The sequence below is a fragment of the Canis aureus genome, chromosome 8 (assembly GCF_053574225.1).
Source record: "Canis aureus isolate CA01 chromosome 8, VMU_Caureus_v.1.0, whole genome shotgun sequence".
NCBI lineage: Eukaryota > Metazoa > Chordata > Mammalia > Carnivora > Canidae > Canis > Canis aureus.
Window position 1 is genome coordinate 68,883,654 of NC_135618.1, and position 6,667 is coordinate 68,890,320.

Below are 6,667 nucleotides of genomic sequence, written 5' to 3' on the forward strand. Positions count from 1 at the left end.
TTTTGTCCTATAAACTCAAGTTCTCTTTGCCTCAGTCTTGTCTTCTCAATTCCAGGCAGGCTCTGTGTTGGCTCTCCTTTTTTGTACTGCATTCTGGGAATTCTCTCCAAGAATTGCAAGCTGGGGCAATGGTAGGACTGACCTCATTCTTTTCCCTTTCCTCAAGGATCACTGTCCTATGCCTGCCCATTGTCCAGTGTTGTTTTGTATATCTTGTCCATTTTAATTTTTTTTAAGATTTTATTTTTGAGTGATCTCTACACCCAACGTGGGGCTTGAACTCACAACCCCAATATCAAGAGTCATGCACTCTACTGAGCCAGCCAGGCATCCCATATTTTGTCCATTTTTAGACTATTTAACCTGGGAGGGTGAATGAAGCCCCTGTTATTCCATCATGGGCAGAAGTTGAAGTGTCCTTGTTTGTCTTTTCCCATCACAGAATTTTAAAGGCCACAGGCCACGGTATAATTTGCCTTTCTTAGGATCATGAGTCTTCCTACCCTCCAATCAGTTGTGACCAGGGACCAATCTACTGCTACAGTGGGCTACTCACTCAGTGTGGGCTATGGGAAGACTGGTCGATTTCCTGGGAAGAATCTCTGGGCATAGAAGGGTCCATGGCCAACATGCATTGAACAATCCTACTGAGGAGACCTTCTTTAACTCATTTGCTGGTTGCCCTGAAAAAATATATCCATTTCGAGTGAGGAGAAGAAGAAAAAGGAAGTTTTGAAATTAGTCCAGGCTACAAAGCAAGATGCCCTGTGGCCTTGATAATCCAGTGGTGCTGGAGGTGTTAACCAAACCCTTGGCATGCCTAACAGAGAGTCACAGTGGGGGTCCCTGGGGTTTTGAAGCAGGACCACATTTCATCATATAACTATTCTCCTTTCAGGAAATCTCCCTAGCTTGCTGCTTCTGAAGTCTGGTGTAAATATCTGGGATGAAAAGTTACCATGAAACCTGAACTCCAACTCACCTCAAAATTGGTTAACCCAGAAGCTTTCCTTTATTAAGTTGATTCCAGATCCTGAAGACTCACGTAAGTTACTTGAGCATGTTATGTCTTTATACCCTTCTCCCCTCCCATCAAGTATGCTTTCGCTTGCCCCATTGTTCCTCATCCTCAACATTAGCCCATGAGAGGGAGCCCCTGTATGATTAATTAAGCAAGGGCAAATGACTCTGGCCAGATATACAAATGGTTCTATGTGATATGCTGGTACCACCCAGAAGGGGCCTGCCTCAGGATTATTATGTTAAAAGCCCATGGAAAGTCCCATTTGGAAGATGGAAGCATAAAGGCAATATTCCCCTCTTCATCTTCTTGCAACATCCAAGAACAATGGGGAGAATAAGAAACAAAAATAGGTACCAGTTTCAGGTACCTAACAAGAAAATTCACACAGAAGTTGTCTATATATTAGGCTTCAAAGAAAGTCTCATTAAGTTAGAAAAAACAGAAGAAATATATGCATCACTCCCTGGTCACTATGTAATATAACTAATATTAATATTAAAGTGATGGGCACTTGGGTGGCTAAGTCAGTTAAGGATCTGCCTTCAGCTCAGGTCATGATCCCAGGGTCCTGGGATTGAGTCTCCCGGCTGGTTCCCTGCTCAGTGGGGAGTCTGCTTCTCCCTCTGCCCCTCCTCCCTGCTTGTGCTCTTTCTCTCTCTCTCTCTCTCAAATAAATACATAAAATATTTTAAAAATATATTAAAATGAAGGGCAAAAAATGTCCCTATCACCTGAATATTTTTTACTATTCTCTTTTAAAAGAAACTCTTGATGGGCACCTGGCTAACTCAGTTGGAAAAGCACATGACCCTTGATCTTGGGGTCTTGAGTTTGAGTCCCACGTTGGGTGTAGAGATTACATAAATAAATAAATAAACAAACAAACAAACAAATAAACAAACCAAGTTTTTTTTAAAGAGAGAAAAAAGAAAAACTCTTGAGCCAATAAAGAAATACAAATAAAAATACAGACTATTTTAAACATAACAATAACAACTACAACATATTGGAATCTATGAGATACAACTAAAACAGTACTCATGTGAAATGTTTTTGTCCTTAATAAAAAATTACAATAAGTAAGCTCAAGAAATTGGACAAAGAATAACAAAATAAACCTAAAAGGGGCAGAAGAAATACAATAATAGAAATAATCAGAAATTGGGGGTGCCTGGATGGCTCAGTTGGTTAAATATCTGCCTTCAGCTCAGGTTATGATCCCAGAGTCCTGGGATGGAGTTCCCACAAGCAGGGAACCTGCTTCTCCCTCTTCCTCTGCCTGACGCTCCCCCTGCTTGTTGTCTCTCTCTCTCTCTCTCTCTCTCTCTCTCTGTGTGTGTGTGTGTGTGTGTCAAATAAATAACTAAAATCTTTAAAAAGAAAGAAAGAGGGATGCCTGGGTGACTCAGTAGTTGAGCGTCTGCCTTTGGCTCCGGGCGCGATCCCAGGATTCCAGGATCGAGTCCCACATCAGGCTCCTGCAGGGAGCCTGCTTCTCCCTCTGCCTATATCTCTGCCTCTCTGTGTCTTTCATGAATAAATAAATAAAATCTTTAATAAAAATATAAATAGGAAGAAAGAAAGAGAGAGAAAGAAAGAAAGAAAGAAAGAAAGAAAGAAAGAAAGAAAGAACCAGAAATTAAGTTAGAAAACAAAACATAGTCAAACTACTAGACTAAGTGGGAAAGATGAATGCTTCTTTTTTTTAAGATTTTATTTATTTTTTTTTAAGTAATCGCCATACCCTATATGGGGCTTGAACCTATAACCCCCAGATCAAGTGCCGCATGCCCTAATAACTGAGCCAGGCAGGTGCCCCTGGATACTTCTTTAATATGATAAAATACATTTATGTTAGCCAAAAAGTCAGCACCAAGATTTATGGGGAAATAAAGATATACTTCCATTAAAGAAAAGAACTTTAAGATCTTTAAGATGTTAACTGGTGTATGTGTCACCCTAGGGCCTTGCCTCTCCACTGCCTGCTGGACTATGTGTGCTCCCTCACCACTGTGCAGCCAGCAGTAAGAATCTCTCACCTTACATATTCTGCTTATGAGCTACCTGCCAGCTCCCAGCATTTCCCAAGGTACATCAAAGGACATAGGTAATGTTTTGTTAAGATGTCCTTATAAGGCTCTTATAACTTGCCCTAGTTCATGCTAATTAAAACTCCCATTAGCAAATGAGAAGTATCACCAGACACAGACAGGCCAGGGAAACTACAGCTTTCTTGTAGAGTTTCTTCTGATAGCTCAATTCTTAGAGTAGGAGAAAAGATATCCACTATTATCTAACTAGCTCTAGATGTTCAAACAACTTAATTAGACAAAAGGAAGTAATTGGGGATGAAAAAAAATCAAGAGAAGTTAAAACTATCATTATTTGAAGACAACATGATCTCTAATTAGAAAAATGAAGAAAATCAACTGAAAAAAAAAAGTATTATACCCTAAATTGGGGCAGTGGGTAGCTCAGTTGGTTAAGTATCTGCCTTTGGCTCAGATCACAATCCCTGAGTCCTGGGATGGAGCCCCACATCTGACTCCCTGCTCAGCAGAGAGCCTGCTTCTCCTTCTCCCTCTGCCTCTGACCCCTTGCTCATGCTCTCTCTGTCAAATACATAAATACAATCTTTTTTAAAAAAATAAAAAATAAAAATAAACAAATAGTAAGTTAAGTCAGTAGGAAGCTGGATACAGTCCTGAAGCCCTAACAGAGCAGCACCAGGCTTCTTGAGGACCTGTCAAGAATCTTGTGGTAGGGCAGCCTGGGTGGCTCAGCAGTTTAGCGCTGCCTTCAGCCCAGGGTGTGATCCTGGAGACCCGGGATCGAGTCCCATGTCAGGCTCCCTGCATTGAGCCTGCTTCTCCCTCTGCCTGTGTCTCTGCCTCTCTCTCTCTCTCTCTCTCTCTCTCTCTGTCTCTCTCTCTGTGTCTCTCATGAATAAATAAATAAAATCTTAAAAAAAAAAAAAGAATCTTGTGGCAGGTCAACTCTATCAGGTCTCTTCTGTCACAGAGGGTTTGGTGAATTATACACTCTGGAAAAAACATGTATTCTGTATTTGGGTTTGCTTTCCCTGCATATTATGCCTCTATTTTACCATTCTGGGAAAGACTGACTTTGCATGGTCCAGATAAAATTGTCTCCAACCAAGAAACTTACTTCCTAGGGAGAGAAATGAGACAGTTGGCAAGCCATCAGCCATTATCATATTTCCCATCCACCAGAAACAGCTGGCCTTACAGAACAATGAAATGGTGTTCTGAAAACAGATCTAGCAGTATCCAGGAGACCACACCTGTGAGGCTGGGACATTTTCTTGTAGAAAGTGATATGTGATCTCAAACAGTGACCAGAATGCAGTGTCAGTTCTTCCTTGGCCAATACATAAGCTTAGAAACCAAGGGCTGGGGTTGGGGGTGGAGGGTGGCTACTTTCACTATTACTTTTCCTTCTAAAAATATTTGCTTCCCATCCCCCAAGTCACTCATGATCTGTAGACATAACTGTCCCAGGTGAGGTGTTATCATCAGGGAACCCAGTAAGGGCTCCCCCTGGCCATTTGAGACTCCTCCTCCCACTAGAGCAATGGCAGGAAAGGGTGTTCCTGTGCTAGCTTGCTACCCTGATTATGAAGGGGAAGTAGGGTTGTTACTCCCTGATAGGGTCTGGGAGGGAGGTGGTTGCCTTCTTGCACCACCACGCCCAGTGGCACAAATTAACAGAAAACGATCACAATCCATATTAATGTACTAATTTCTCTTCCCCACAACTGTATTGACCAGGGTTTGGCGGTAGTGAAGTCCTCCAATGTGTTCAAGGTTTCAGAATAGTAAGAACTAACCCTGGACTACAGAGAAATATAGGAGGAATGGGCAGCACTTTGAAGCACTCTGAAACTTAGGAGGAACGTTTCAAGTGGTCTGAGACGTCACATCTGTCTTATATAGACGTGACTTAATGTTGCCTTTTAGGGACACTGAAGGACATCTGTGACTGTGATAACTAGAGAAGTGGGACAAAATACACCTGGGGGTGCCTAGGGTTTAGTTCTGGGCACTCTTCTGTCTAGACACTGTTCGTAAGCCACCTTATGAAGTCCCACAGCTTTAAATAACTCTCCCCTATTGATGACTCCTAAACCGACATGTCCAGCTCTAGCCTCGCCAGCAAATCCAGGCTATATATCCACCTGCCTCCTTGATCAGCCCCTTTGGAGGCTCAGAAGAATCTCCAATCAACATGTCCAAGACAAAACTACTGATTTCTGGCTATCAGCATCCACTTAGCTGCTCCTGCTACTACATACAGTCTCCCTTTTGTTTTCAATAAAGGGCATCATAAGCCACCCAGTTGCTCAAAACAAAATCAAAGCTGCCCTGCCCAGTATGGTAATCTTTAACCCCATGTGGCTACTTAAATTTAAATTTTAATTAATTAAAATGAAATGAAATGGAAATTTCAGGTCTGCAGTTTTACTAGCCATATTTCAAGCGCTCGGTAGGCGGCAGCTACCATATTGGACAGTAAGACACAGATTATTTCCACGATCACCGAGAGTTCTGTTGGACAATGCTTCTCTGGTGAGGTTGCCAGGGATTCCTCTTGCCCTCACTGCCACATGTAATCCATTAACAAATCCTATAGATTTGACCTCCAAAACATTCCCTGAATCAATCCATCTCTCTCCAACCCCCTCCTACCACCCTGGTCTATGTCACTATCACCTTTCACATGGACTGCTGAACTCACTTCTTGATTGCCCTAGCTCCAATCTTCCCCACCTATAACCATTTCCTCTAGAGTAGACAGAATGATTTTTTTTTTCAGAACTGAAAATTAGATCATGCCTTGCCCCTGCTATAATTCTTCCAATGACTTCCATTGGCAGAGACTGTAGCTTTACACTTATATCCTTTCTTTCCTTCTGCCTCAGTAGCAGAACCTCTGAAGTCTAGGTGAGCACATAGAAGGCCAAATTACAGAACACATTTTCCAGAGTCCCTCCTTGCACTTAGGCGTGGTCATGTGACTGAGTTCTGACCAGAGATAGCCAATGAGGTTGTGCATGGTCTCTTGACATGTCTTTAAAAGGAGCAGGCTCTTTCATGCTGCTGTAACAGGTATGATGGCTGAAGCTGGAATAGATCATAATGTAGACTTGGGAGTGGAGGTAACGCCCTGTGAGCAACAAGATAGGAGTCTGGGGCCCTGACATAGTGGAGAAACCCCCCAGCCCTGAAATGCCTACCTAGATTTTTACATGAGAGATAAATAAACTTCATTTTGTTTAAGCCCCAATTATTTGACGTATTATGTCATAGTAGGACCTAATTCTAACAAATACAGGTTCCCATCACATTTAGAAGAAAACCCAAACTCCTTATGAAAGCCTGGAAGGTTGGTTCTATGCGATCAGTTTGCACTGCAGGATAATCCCTTCCATTCTCCCCTCACTCACCATGCTCCAGTCACTCTGGCTTTTTTTCTTTCTTTCTTTTTAAGATTTATTTATTTATTTATTTATTTATTTATTTATTCATAAGAGGCACACACACAGAGAGGCAGAGACATAGGTAGAGGGAGAAGCAGGTTTCCTGCAGGGAACCTGATGCAGGACTCCATCCACATTCCAGG